The sequence below is a fragment of the Mustela nigripes genome, chromosome 1 (assembly GCF_022355385.1).
Source record: "Mustela nigripes isolate SB6536 chromosome 1, MUSNIG.SB6536, whole genome shotgun sequence".
Taxonomy (NCBI): Eukaryota; Metazoa; Chordata; class Mammalia; order Carnivora; family Mustelidae; genus Mustela; species Mustela nigripes.
Window position 1 is genome coordinate 69,759,163 of NC_081557.1, and position 15,651 is coordinate 69,774,813.

A 15,651-nucleotide genomic window follows, 5' to 3' on the forward strand; every position below is an offset into this window, starting at 1 on the left:
GGGAACCAGAGCTCCCACAAGTCACCACATGAGGATGATTCTAGGGGAGTGTAGGCAACAGAGAACAACACCCTCTCCCCCCATCCCAGGGGACAGGGTTGGGAGAGGGCAGGTGGTATCTGAGACACTGAGCATTTGTCTAGAGAATGCTAGTGCTGCTGTCAAGGGTGTATATCCTTCCAGGGTCCAGATCTATTCCGGCTGGGGGAAACGAAGCAAGTAGAGAGCTGCAGAAGGCTGGCTAGGGTAGACCCCAGTGGCATCCACCCAGGGTTCCCTAGGCTCTGGGATCACTTGGTAGTGGGAAGCACCAGTTAGGAGAAAAAGAACAATGGTTTTTACCCATGTTGATCAACTGACTTGGCAACCTTGGTTACTAAAAATGTTAAAATCTGCCTTTGATGTTTTGGAATATCAACTAAGCTTTGTAGTGAGGTAGAATGGACCTTTTGATCTGAACAAACTACCACCACCACAAGACAAATCATAATTTAAAAGAAAAACATAGTTGTGTATGTATTTGGGATGGGGAGGGACAATTATAAGGGCAATCTTCGCCGTGGAAGAGGAGTCATAGGAGAATTCTATTAACTCAAGCCATTGGAGTGGGTTTAAATTCCTTTTCAATCTGAAAATCAGTTTCAAATACAACTTGTCAAGGAGGTGTTACTGGGTAGAACAGAGTAGCCTGACGTCCACCCCTCACAGACCAGGACAAGCCTGGTTTTCATAATCAAAGCAGAGTTGAAGCTTGCAACCATTTTCCTGATTTTTTTTTTTTTTTTTTACTTTTATTTTGTTGTTGTCTTTAAAGCTCCTTCTGTTTAAATTACTCTATGTTAATGTTAAATTAGAAGATGCACTTCTGGGACGCCTGGGTGGCTCAGTTGGTTGGACGACTGCCTTCGGCTCAGGTCATGATCCCGGAGTCCCGGGATCGGGTCCCGCATCGGGCTCCCAGCTCCATGGGGAGTCTGCTTCTCCCTCTGACCTTCTCCTCGCTCATGCTCTCTCTCACTGTCTCTCTCTCAAATAAATAAATAAATAAAAAAATCTTAAAAAAAAAAAAAAAAAAAGAAGAAGATGCACTTCTGGGGGCGCCTGGGTGGCTCAGTGGGTTAAAGCCTCTGCCTTCAGCTCAGGTCATGATCCCAGGATCCTGGGACAGAGCCCCTGCATCGGGCTCTCTGCTCAGCAGGGAGTCTGCTTCCTCGTTTCTCTCTGCCTGCCTCTCTGCCTACTTGTGATCTCTGTCTGTCAAATAAATAAATAAAATCTTCAAAAAAAAAAAAAAAAGAAGATGCAATTCACTTACTTAGGAAAAAGTGAGTCTTCTTGGTTCAAATAAGGTAGAAAATTCTGCTTTGACAATAGAGCCAAGGCCACATATCATCTTCGTACAATCTGTAATCATACTGAGTTTTATAATTCAAATCTGAATGAACTAAAAAATTTTATACTACACTTGAGAGATAGCTGTAACTTCCTTCATGAATTAGTAAATAACCTTCAAAAATTGGAATGTGACCTCAGTCATCCCTTCCCTTTTACTTCAACCTTAAAGTATACACTTGCAAAATTTCTTCCTCTTATAGTCTCCTTTAAAGGCCAGTTTCTAGCAGACAATTCAACTAACTGCTGTATTTTTCCATATATGATGCCAGGGAATAGAAACAAGTGAGATAGTTTCTTATATGATATAATTTTTTCCACTAAAAGCTCAGGAAAGCAGGAACCAATCCATCAACAAGGGCAAACAAAAGATTGTGTAATCCACAAACTTTAACTTTTGATCACTTATAAAACGGAAAGCTAAATAAGCCATAAACTAAAGAGATGGTAACTGTCAAGGTGTAGATCTTTCTCTTCTCTGTTCACTACAAAATTGTTCAGCTTTGTGTTCTCCATTGGCCTTGTTGTCCAACACTAAACTCACAATCATGGTTCTTCTTATCTATTTTAATTCTGCATCAGTTTTTTAACTGGAGTTTTAGTAAGGCAATTCATTTTCCAGCATTTTTTTTTTTTTTTGGTAGATGTGTGACTTTAGTGTTATTTTTTATGATGTCTACGAGAGTACTTAACATGAGTAATGGAAACAGAGTATCAAGATGCCCTACACCAATAAAAATAAAATGCAGGGACTGGGTGCTATAATCTTCGTTTTTTCCAAAGGTGAAATTTAACACTAATGAATAACTTCTTTTGTCCTAAAAGAACTAAGAACTATTGAGTTTGAGTCTCTAGCTGGAGAAGTCATTAATGTGGTGAGAAATGTGATTTAAGCCTGCCATTTAAGGAGCTAGAAGAGGCTCCATGTTGACTCATGAATCTACTAGACCAACCAACACCAGCCTTCTATGTTCCAAAGTCCAGTTGGATTCAAGGGTCACCGTTCCTTCTTGATTGAGCTATTGTACATTAGTGATTTATCCTTGCTTTCTTTTACACTTTCAGCCTTCTTCTCTACTTGCTCATTTACCTGTGCCTATAAATGTATTCATTATTCTAACCTCCACCCCCTCAAAAAAATGAGATTCTGATTTCTGTCTCTCTTCTTGAGGGCTACTTTCCTCTTTATGCCTTCAAAATCTTTGAAAGAGTTCTTTACAAATTCGCTATCTACTTCCTTATCTCCTGCTCTATCTGTAATTATCTTTCATCCTCAAAACTTGACTAAAATTATCCGTCACTTTGCCCTCTAGATGGTCACATACATCCTTCTAATTATTGAACTTTTCTTTCTGTCCTCATCCTCTTATAGCTCTCTGTAGCAATTGATGCTATATATTACCTTCTTCTTAAGATTCCCTTTTCCCTTGCCTACTAGTTGAAAGAAAAACCTTTCCTCCACCCACCCTTAAAATGCAGGCAATTCCTAATGGATACCACTTTCAGTTTATCTACTTAGCAAGATATTCCACCCCCACAAATTTCACCCTCAAAGATATGTGTGTAGATTTTAAATTTCTGTTCCTGGATATGACACTTTTCCAGAGGCTTGGATCCATATTTTAACTGCTCCACAAATTTTTCCACCTGGCTATTTCACCTGCTAATGCCTCTAATTCTACATATTCCATATCGAACATCGTCCTCTTTAGCCTGTGTCTCCACCCACCCCCTACCACCCCAGTCTTCCTACTTCTTTTAATGGTTTTACCTTTCCAGATGAATACTGGTTTTTTGTTTGTTTGTTTGTTTTGTTTTTTGTTTTTTTTTTTTTCCCTCTTGGCCTTCCACACTGAACTGATAAGCGATTTTCCAAATGTGAGATTTGGAAATAGAACACTGAATCTAACTGAATCTGCCTGCTTCCTTAAGATTGCAACATTTATTCTGGGCCTTGAGGTTCAGCGCCAGACTGATGGTGCTAAAGTACCCAGGACACCACTGAGTTCAGCTTAAAAACAGATTTTGAACACCGGCTATGTAGGACTAGAACTCTGCTACCAATGCAGCTTTAGTCTTCCGGGAAGAGTGGCCCCCACAGTGGCAGGAGTGATGAAAGAATGACACGAGTTTGGATCAATGTCTTCTCTGTCTTAAAAAATCTCCATGAATATTTTTCCCTGATGAAGAATCAATTTCTTCAGTCCCCCTAACTCATCATTTTACAGTAATAATCACCATTTACATACAGTGAAAAAAAGACAGTGTCTTCCATAAATGGTGCTGGGAAAATTGGACAGCTATGTACAGAAGAATGAAACTCGATCATTCTCTTATACCATACACAAAGATAAACTTGACCTCAACGTGAGGCAGGAATCCATCAGAATCCTAGAGGAGAACATGGACGGTAATCTCTTTGACATCAGCCACAACAACTTCTTTCAAGACATGTCTCCAAAGACAAAGGAAATAAAAGTGAAAATGAACTTTTGGGACTTCATCAAGATCAAAAGCTTCTGCACAGCCAAGGAAATAGTCAACAAAACAAAGAGGCAACCCACGGAATGGGAGAAGATATTTGCAAATGCCACTATAGACAAAGGGCTGATATCCAAGATCTATAAAGAACTCCTCAAACTCAACATACACAAAACAGATAATCATGTCAAATAATGGGCAGAAGACATAAACACACTTCTCCAAAGAAGACATACAAATGGCTAACAGACACATGAAAAATGTTCATCATCATTAGCCATCAGGGAGATTCAAATCAAAACCACATTGAGTTGGGGGAAATTGGAGAGGGAGACGAACCATAAGAGACTATGGACTCTGAAAAACAATTTGAGGGTTTTGAAGAGGTGGGGGGGGGTTGGGGAAGGCTTGTGGTGGGTATTATGGAGGGCACGTATTGCATGGGACACTGGGTGTGGTGCATAAACAATGAATTCTGGTACACTGAAAAGAAATTAAAAATTAAAAACAAACAAACAAATACATTGAGATACCACCTTACGCCAGTTAGAATGGCCAAAATTAACAAGACAGGAAACAACATATGTTGGAGAGGATATGGAGAAAGGGGAACCCTCTTACACTGTTGATGGGAATGCAAGTTGGGGCAGCCACTTTGGAAAACAGTGTGGAGGTTCCTTAAGAAATTAAAAATAGAGCTTCCATATGACTCTGCAATTGCACCACTGGGTATTTACCCCAAAGATACAGATGCAGTGAAAAGAAGGGCCATCTGTACCCCAATGTTCATAGCAGCAATGGCCACAGTTGCCATACTGTGGAAAGAGCCAAGATGCCCTTCAATGGATGAATGATAAAGAAGATATGGTTCATATACACTATGGAGTATTATGCCTCCATCAGAAAGGATGAATACCCAACTATTGTATCAACATGGACAGGACTGGAAGAGATTATGATGAGTGAAATAAGTCAAGTAGAGAGAGTCAATTATCATATGGTTTCACTTACTTGTGGAGCATAAGGAATAACATGGAGAACATTGGGAGTTGGAAAGGAGAATGAGTTGGAGGTAACTGGAGGAGGAGACAAACCATGAGGGACTGTGGACTCTGAGAAACAAACTGAGGGTTTTGGAAGGGAGGAGGGTAGGGGGTTGGGTGAGCCTGGCAGTGGGTATTAAGGAGGGCACACATTGCATAAACAATGAATCTTAGAGCACTGAAAAAAATTAAATTAAATTGAAAAAAAAAAAATCACTATTTCAAACCTGTAAGGTACCAGGCACTGCCTAAGCACTTTTAAAATAGTTCCTCTGTTAATTCTCATCACTAGTTAATGAAGTCCGAGTCCTATCCATTGGCTCTGATAATGCCCACTTTACAAATGAAGATATTCAACCACAGAGAGAGGTTAAGAAACTTGTCCAAAGTCACACAGCTGTGAAGCCAGTATCGAGCAAGGATTCCAACCACATAAACCAACATGCTTAACCAAAATACTAAACCACCTCCCCTCATATTCCTCTTGTAGCACATATCACAAACATTTGCTTTTGTGCTTTTCTCCTCACTTAGAATGTGAACCCCACTAAGGGAAGAAGAGATATCATTTCTTAAACCATTATTCTTGATATATAAAAAGGGCCTAGAAACTGGGATGTAATGGGTGTTCAATAAGTTGTAGCTAACATCATTGATTTTTACCATTGTTATTAGAGATTTGCCACAAAGCAAACCATTAATTAATGTTTGTTGAATAAATGATTATGCTAATTCCCCAGTGTGTCAAAATGCATCTACTTATAATCTGATCTCATGAAAAATACATATGTGGCAAGAATGGCAAATAATTTTTGTTCCGTATAAGCATTCTAATCAATCCCTGAAAAAAAATTTCACTCAACTACTCCAGCATGGAACTAGGCAATTTAAACATATCTTTACATGGTTAACTTATCATTCAGGAATCTCAATGTGGCCCCCAAATTTTGCAGTCATATATAGTTGTGTGCTCTAGAGCCAAATAAAAAGGAGCTGTGAATTCACAATACAAGAGAGTGCAGACTAATGGACTGCTTCCAGGATGAAAATGAATGGACTTAAATGGAGATATTGTGCAAACATAGCCGCAGTTAGCAGTTATCAGATCAGAGATAGAAGAGATGTTAACTGACCTTGGAAGAATAAAGATTATTGTCATCAGGTATTTTCAGAAAGGGGCCCCCAGACAACCCGTTAATATAAGAGTGTTACACCATGGGAGAAAGTGAAAAGCAATAGCTCTCTTAAATGCATTTGATTAACAACATCTGCTAAAATTCTCTAACAAATGACCACAGTCAGAAATATATATGTCCTAAAGAGAAACTGTTGGTAGCTAAGAGGCCCTTCGGGGGAAATTCATCTGATGAAAACCCTCTGGAGGATGTAAGGGGGATTATGTGAATGCATATGTCTCCTTCCATCCTTGGATGGGATACTTTTTTTTTTTTTTAAAGCAAAACAAAGTTCAACACCGGATGCCCTTCTAGTGGCCAGTGCCTTCCCAGGGGGTCTTTTGACTAGAACTGACAACCTAAAACAAAAATAATCTAAGAAACTTTAATTTCACATAAGTGCATTAGAGAAGCTTCTACTGGGTTTTATCCTGTATGTTTTAGTTTGAAACATTTCTAACAGTACAGAAATTTCAAATGTAATATTTATTTTAGAATCAAAACACAGAGGGCTGGAACAGTCTTAACAGACATTCTAATGAAAGTAAATTGTTTTAAAGCACAGTCATTAAATATTCAAAATCACCTTAGAAAGTGGAAGAATCAAGCACTGGTGTTAATTCTAGAAGTCCTTTCCATTATAATACTCGTCTTCTGATAATATTTTTTTATGTCTATTTATTTATATTTATGTATATTTGTAATACAAATAGTATTGATTATTATATTGTTTCAGTCCATGTTAGGAGATTAAAAGGCTAAAAAATTAAGGAAACACAAATCCTTCCTTTTAATACTAACTCACAGATAATACATGACAGGAATGGCTATTAGTTGCATCATTAATGCACTTTGCTTGCAATTTTTGTGGAACTGGAACACTGAATCCCAAAAGGGCCCCACGTGACCTCTGAGACTAGGTGGAACAGTATCCTTTTTACTACGTCACTGAAATACTGACGTTGGGGTGTTATAAATCTGAATGACAAATCTTGGAAACCACCTGAAAACCACGGGAAATATTCTATCCCTCTTTAATATATGGAGATAGTTGATGGCAAGAAAGAAAGAAGAGAAAATTCAGAGTTCAGAGTAAATGTGCAGTATCTTCTAATGTGATCAGGATACCGTTACTTGAGGTTAACTGTCTACTATTTTGTAGATTAACTGGATATCAGCTAGAACAGTTATAAAATAGACAAGCACATTTTCCAAATAACTTGTACTGTGAAAATTAAACCACTAACCAACAAATGGTAACACCATGATTATTCATGTAATATTGAGTCTGACTCCTCAGTAACCTACAATATGAATTTTAGCTATGAGGCTGGTAAATATGTGGCATATACACACTTGGGTATTATGAATTTAAATTGGTTTTATGATCTCCAGAAAGTTTGGCAAAACTCAAAAGCTTTTCATACTATACATGTAAATGAAGGTCTTTCTGGGAGGATGATACCTAAATGCAGAATCAAAATTTCCTCAGTTAAAAATATAATTTTCCCACTAGTAAGCCAAGCCAGCACATGTTGAATTCTTGATATATGTGTTTTGATAACTCTGTATTTTTCCAACAACATGGTTCTGGTGGTGCCCTTAGGGACAGAAAGTTGTCATGGGGAAATGTGGAAGTGATATGGATAGTCTGTTTCATTTTCTAACCATCTTTGAGACCTACCTTCACCCTGAATACCTCAGTCATGGAATGGCAGAAGGATAGAAACAGGCTTGGAAGGATAGCAATGTGCTCAGTCCTACATGAAACTTGACTTTCTAAAACCATGATGGGGAAAAGATTGCTCCGTTTAGACTGAAACTTTTTGGTTAACTCTATGCAGAACCTAATCTCACCTAAAGAACTTTGCTTTGGTTTAACTGTGAGTCGACTAGGCAAGAATAACTGCACTTTGAGTCAAAAACTGGAAAATATTGATTCTTTGCATCAAGGAACAAATCCTTCTACTTACATCGCCTAGGATCTTAGTAGGCATTCGTAAATGTCTGTGGACTTCCATATAACTCATGTGAAAGAATGAAATCATTTGTAGTTGTTGATAGATTGGAAATATAGAATCCAGATTTTTAGTATATCCATAAATGTAACCCTCTCGATGCCTTTAGAAACCCCAAAACACCAAGCTTTTCTTAAAAGCAGTTATACTTTTAGCCATAGAGTCATTAAACAACTTACTCTGTGTATTTATTTAAATAATGAGAAATTCATTAAAACCTAGCTAACCTGGGACAGTTTTGAAAGAACTGCAGAATAGAAAGTGTAAGTAGAACAGGGTAATATGGCTAGATTGATTTTATTCATTTTCCAGAGCACCTTTTTTATTTGGCCTCATGTACTTATTTGGTGTGTCTCAAGTTCTCAGTGAACTGTGTACACGCATCGTATATTCGAAGGGGCAGAACTTCCTTTCTGTGATCATTTTGAGGCATTTTTATCATTTAATGTTCCTTTTTTATGAAAATGACTTAAAGCTCGGGAGGAAACTGGGCATAAATCCAAACTAAATTAATAGTTGGGATGAGGGAAAAAGTCCTCTAACCTTCCTCACTTTCCTGAAACTTATAGTGGATTTTTATTCTTTTGTTAGCCTTTAACAGAGAATGGATATCAAGTTCCCTCCAACCACCTCTTCTTGATGGCTGATGTCCATTCTGTCCTATAAAATAGTGGGGAAGTGTTGGTGCTTTGGGCAATATCTTATACCCCGGGGGTTCTTAATGGCCTTTATTCTCCCCAAAGCTTTTCTGGCTCTCAGGTAGTAAGTTGAACTCTAGGGGAGATGCCGTTACCCTTTTAGTCCAGTAGAGTCCCATTTGATTTACCACTCTACTGCACAAAATGGTACCCTGGTGGCTTGAAAGAGACAGTGGGGAGAATGTGGCTCATTAAATAGTAATTGATGCTGCTGCTACTACTAATGTTAGTACTGCTGCCAAAATAACCGTGTGGCTTCCATTCTGCGTCTTGTATGAGACTAAGAATAAGCACAATTCATCCCCATAGATGGTCCATTGCCAGACTCGCCTGACGGAAGCAGAGCGACCAAGGTGACTGGTGAGACAACCAAGATTTCAAGACCCTCATGTGCCCCCCCCATTGCCTGAACTACACACTACTTCCTTGATCCACAAATGCATGATAAATCTTCACAAATCCTAATGTGATACCATTTCCAATAAGTACATTTTAAGATATTTGTTATTTACCCTTGAAGTTCCAACTTTTCTCACTTTCACAAATTGGGGTGGAGACCTTTGTAAAATGGTCTTATACACTGCCTATTTTCTTAAGGAGTATCTTGACCACAATAAAACCTATGTCTAAATAACTCAGAGCCACTGTTATTAACAATAATTATTACAATGTGTAAGAAAATGGCAAAGCCTCTAGAGTTCACATATAATGCCATGTTTCTGTCTACTGGGCTTTTCGGTTTTATTTTGCTTTTTATAATTATTCTGACTCCTTCTATCTTACCAGGCTTGTCTCTTTTTGCTGAGGTTGTATCACAGTATACTTTTTGTGGGTCAATTCATCTAATTTCTGAAGGCAAGAACACATGAAATAAAAATTTGTTAGGTAAATAAGAATTTAGAAAATAGAACTAGGTTTTCTGATAACCGGCTGGCTGGCATCTATGTTAGTTCCTCGCCAGCTTACTGGCTGTTTCTTAGCTATATTTTATATTGTTGAGGTTTTAGGAAACATAATGTCCAGATGAGTAAAATCTTTGTTCATGTGACTGAAAACTCTGCTTTTAGTATATTATCTTTCCCTTTCATTCTACAGTTATTATTTTCACTTTTATTGTCATTATTTTACCAAAGGCCTTTTTCTGGAAGCAGATATTTATCTTTAATATCTGTCTTCTGCATCTTGTCTATGTTTACATGTGTGATATTTGTGTGTGTGTGTTTGTGTGTGTGTGTGTGTGTGTGTGTGTGTGTAGGGAGCACGTGCATCAACTTTTTATTCAGAAAATACTGCTCACCATTGTCTCTTTGAAGGGTATGGCATGTCTGTCATTATCAAAGCCAATTACTTGCTATTATGACCTTTACCTCCTGGATGTAGATCACCTTGAATCCTGGGATGGCTGGCTTTCTCCTTGCCATCAATCTGTGTGAAGAATATTTTTATGCAGCATGTAAGTCTCTATCTGAACATTTATATATCAGGAGAAACATTCTTCTTAGGAATTTTTAGGAATACCTGAGTACAATTAAATGCATATAACAAATGATGTCCCACATGCTCGTACCTTGCATCGTCTGGTACATTGCCCAAAATACTGTTGTTACCCTCAGAAGGAACTCATCTCAATCAGTTCCTTCCTCTTCCAGATGATCATATGTAGTTCAATAAGGCAGCATATGATGGAAACAATTGGCTTTATCATGGAATCACATGAAAATTTAGCACTCCAAGAGGCCTTAAACTAACACTTTGGGTAGCAAGAATATGGAAATTCCATAAAAAGAAGAGAGCTTTGTGGAGGAAAGGAAATGACTTTTCATCTACAGAATGTTCCCTATGCTCTAGGACTACCTGCTATACCTTCCCCACCCCCCTCCATTTAATCCTAGCAGCAATCATGTAGAGTAGATATTATTATTCCATTTAGTAGATGAGAAAACTGAGGCCAGGAATAGTGAATGCATCTTGCCCGAGTGTATAACTATTAAATAGAGCAGTCATTATGTAAACTCAGGTCTATTTGACTCTGATGGCCAGGTTCTTTCCACTGCTGTATTCCACCATGCCTCTCGTAGAAATTTCCTTTGACATCTGTTGCCAAAAACTCATTTAGCTGGGTTAGTCATTCCCAGCAACATCAGCCCGTTCCTTTGCAGTAACAACCTAATCTTTTTCTATTCATCTATTCTTTTCAGTGCATCAATACATGGCTATCACGATGGTAGGCAAATTCATAAATAAATCTGCTCTTTTCACAGCCCAGTGTGAATTTACGGGAATGGGATATAAAGACAAATGGAGAAATGGGGAACAAAGTCTAGCTGTCTCACAGAAGGCAGCTCCAAACTACAAAGGGGGCATTCCTGGGTCAATTCAAGTTAGAGAAAGCATATCCACTATAGGACTAGATTTTATTTGTGGATTTTCTATTTTACATTAGATTTTTTCCAATACTACATTACCTTTCAAATAAAAAGTGAACATTTACCATGTATAGTATGCTTGAAAAAATTCCCCATAACTTAGAATATGGACATTTTTTAAACAATAGCTATGAAGTCATATGCGACCATCTAGTCCTTTAAAAGAATCTCTGTGGATGTGATGTGACTTTTGTCATGTCCTAGCTAGCTACATTTTTACTATTAAAGCATCACAATCGACGTTTCTGCCCAGTTCACTAAAAGAGTTACACATACTAAAAATCTGGAGCATGTCCATTTTTATCCACTTATTCAGTATAAGTGTGAGCCTGTGGCAGAGGGTTTTTATAAAACAAACAAACAAAAACCCCCACTGTAATCATATCTTATAAAATTACGTTCTATCTTTGAAACCACTCAACAGTCAATAGTTTTCCTCAGTTTCTCATCTGCTGAAAGGGGAGTCAGGGCACAGGGTTGCATTTTTGGTCATCGGAAGCATGTTAAATCATACAACTTTCTGGATGCACATTAAGATAATAACTATAAAAATGTCAAATGCTTTACTAAAAAGAGCAAGTCTGAAGCACAGCAAACTCAGGAAATAGCAAGAACAGCAGAACTTCAACCTTTAAGATTCAAGCAGTAAGGACCCTCAGAAATGTCAGGCTGAAAAGATGAGATGCAGCCTCCCAGCCCACCAGAACATTCTGCAGAACAATAATCATTTCGATAGCATGCCATTTAGGTGTGGCAGCCCTCTCTGAGGGACTTAAAGTGAAACAGAGGTCACATGAGAACAGACTGGTCAATGTTTCAAATAAAGATGAAAATGTTGCAGATTTTATATATGTAACAGAGGACCTGAGAAGAAAACTATGGAAAGATCCAGTGAATTCTAAATGGCCCAAACATCCACAGTCTAGGAGTGTAAAGTAAAGTGGCTAAATACTTTCTTAGCTCTTTATTTAACCTTGGCTGTCCAGGCAAGAGCTGACTATCCAGTTGCAACTAGAAAATAAATGCTGAATGCCCAAAGTTCAGAAATTACTCTGGAGGGAGACCAGTGAATATCAAGTATTATTTTCAGCATTAGCTTAGCTTTCATTTTTAAACAGTTCTTCAAAAGACGGATACGTTCATTCTTAATTATCCTCGCCCCAAAGCAGTTCTGTCCCCTAGAAACAAGCACATCATAAGGGAAACTTACACAAATGCCAAGCTTGAATATTTTTCTTTTGCAAACAATGCCAGCTCCAGAAACGCTTTACAAACAGCTGAGACTGTGAGTTTTCTCTCCTCTGGAACAAGGATGTTCTCTTATCAGACATAACCCACTATAAGAGAACATTTACTGATTTTTTTTAATGCAAATCAATCAGTCCGAAGATGTGGTTGCCCCTAACACCAAAGCCACATGGTAAACTTGGGATGGAAGAAAAAGAAACAAATCATCATTTTGTGAAAGTCTGCACATTCATTAGTTGTTGCTCAACGATCAACGTCTTATGATGAGCACCTTCTGAGTTTTACAAAGAGAATGATAGGAAATTCCAAAGGAAAGAGATGATCTCAGAGGTCACTGTTCTTAAGGAGCTCACTCTTTATTCAGAGGTATGGAGAACAAATATTGCACAGGTCAAGAATTTTAACTTCACCTAGTTCTAACACAGTTGGATAAGAACAGAATTTCCTCTAGAATAAACAAAGAGGTAGCATTGACTGAGATCTTACCATATTTACATACATTGTCTCGATTTATCAACGCTCTAAGGTAAGCACGCTAATTATCTCCACTTTACAGATGAAAATGAGGCTCGGGGCTAAGGAAATTGCTATGTGTCACAAAGCTAATAAATGGTGGGTTGGAATTTGGGAACCCAGGCTGTCTGAGTCCAAGTTTTCGTATATTTAACCACCAAGAAAATATACTCGGAATTGAGGTATTTGAATAACAAATTAACTTTGTTCCCTTTGGCCAAGACCGAACTCAATGAGAGGACCATAGCATCATCAGAAGGGCATATTTAGGAATCTCTCCCAGCTATAGAAATATATTTTCACGTGATCTTGTGCAGCTAAAAGTTAGTCAGAAACTCCACCAAAACCGAGGTAACACCAGGTGAATGAAAGTCCTATTTAGTTTGGAATTAACTTTGAAATATGCAAATGTAATTTCTGTTCCAAATTCACTTCTGCAATGGTCAGAATTTTTCTGAAAACACTGATATTTTAAGAGAGTTTGAAAGAGTAAAAGAAAAAAACCACAGGTGAATAAACTTTGAATAAAAACAGAGACAGGATTAAAATGCTTTACTATCTTTAGAAACAAAAATGAATTGACATTTTTCAAATTCATTTGTAAGCCCAGATTCACACCAAATACATACAAAATTGGCTTCTTACATGCCCAAGTGAGATGAGCTGTAAATAGAACTCAATACACTGAGATACACTGCTGAAGGCCTCAGAAGTCTCTGGAAATACAAGCCCTGAGAACTAAATGCCCATCATCTGGAATCTGTTTTATTCCAAGACCCTCAGAAGCCTATGTTATTACTTAACCTGGCAGCACAATAGTAATTTAAATGTGCAGTCATGTTATTTGATAAAATCCCAACTGAATATTAAACTACATTGTGGTTCAATCAAATTACCACTGTTCTGCTGTTGAAACACATAGACACAGACACAGACACACACACACACAAACACAAACACATGCAAACATACATGCACCATAGGGCTGTTTGATAATGGTGGTAAAACAAATCATAAAACAGTAGCTTCAATACTAATACTCAAGTATACTGTTAATCATTCATCTGTAACAATACTTCTTTCTAGGCTTTACATCCCCTGCAACAGTGGCTTTCAAACAGTTTTGACTATAACTTATAGCAAGAAATACATCTTAGATCATACCCAGAACACACAGATACACACAACTGGAACAAATTTCAGAAAATAATACTCTTCCTATATGCAACACACTAATTTCTATTCTCTTTCATTTTTTTAAATGTTGGTTATAACTCACAAATTTGATTTCGTGACCAACTAATGGGTCATGGTGAACACATTGAAAAACGACATCCCAAGGTGCCTAACAGGTAAAAAAAATTCATGGTGAAATATAAAATAAGAAAGAAGGAGAAGAAGAAAAGAAGGGAAAGTTTTACTCACTGATGAATTGCAAGCAGTATTTAAAGAATGCAGAACCATGAGCCTTGCTAATTGTTCCACATCTCAATGGGCAAAGGGAAAAGAATTCTTTGGATTGGTAGCCAAGAAAGTATTTGAGATATTTGAGTTGGCCCTTGGATGATAAAGGAAAAATAGCATGACCTCCACTGGACAGATGGGAAAACTGAGGAAAAAGAGGATAAATGCTTCCTTTGGTTATTCTCTAAGTTCCCAATAGAATCCTCACATGAATTGAATCCTTATTGTGGTGCCCAGGCAACCAAGCTTTTCTGTAACTAGAAGCAATGAGTCTTGTCCACCCATCTGCACACATAGCAGGCTCTATGAGCTTTCTTGGCAAAGGTATCACTGATGTCGGCAACCACTGCAACATGGGGAAAGGCTAAGGCTCGGCCAGGACCCCAGCTGAGATATGGCGTCAAAGTCAAGGAAAACACTTTCCAGAGTAGGCTTCAAAGGCTTTATTAGAATACCTTTTCATTTCAAATGTTAAACATTTGAGCCCCTAGTTAAAACTAAAAAGTAGACCTGTATTACTGACCATGCCCTTTTTTGAAAGATTCATATAACATATTTCAAACATACATGAAATAAAGAGAATGCTAAAATAAACCTCCATACACCTATGAGCCAGAATCAACAATTTATCAAGATTTTGTCACACTCTGATTGGTGGTGTGGAGGTATTTTAAAGCAAATCCCAGAAGCAATTTCACCCCTACTTACTTAGCATGCATCTCTAAAAATATATTTTCTTTATATAACCACAATGTCATTACTGTACTTAAAAATTCAACAATTGTCTGGTGTCCTCTAAAATACAGCTCTATTCAAATTTACCAGACTGTCTCAAAAATTGTTTTGTATTAATTAGTTTCCTAAAATCAGGATCTAAACAGGGTCTACACGTCACATTTGGTTAGCACATGTCTTATGTTTTTAGAGTCTAGAGCAGCACTCCCCCTTCGATCCCAATCTTAAATTCATTATAAACATTTGGCTTACAGAAGAAATCAAGTAATTTTCCTATAAAATGTCCCACATTCAGATTTACCTGTTTACTTCCTCAAGAATCATTTAACTTACCCCTCTAGCTCCATATTGCCCATGAAGCAGAATTTAATTTCAAATGCTTGATTGGATTCCAGTCCAACTTTTTGTTTTGGCAAGAATATGTTATAAGTTGTGCTGTTTCTTTTATACCATGTCAG

General features: G+C 37.7%; 1 protein-coding gene across 1 annotated transcript in view; it reads right to left on the reverse strand.

Annotated features, from left to right (window-relative positions):
- MAML2 (mastermind like transcriptional coactivator 2) overlaps positions 1 to 15,651 on the reverse strand; it is a 343,174-nt gene that overhangs the window by 278,660 nt on the left and 48,863 nt on the right. The window lies entirely within an intron of this gene.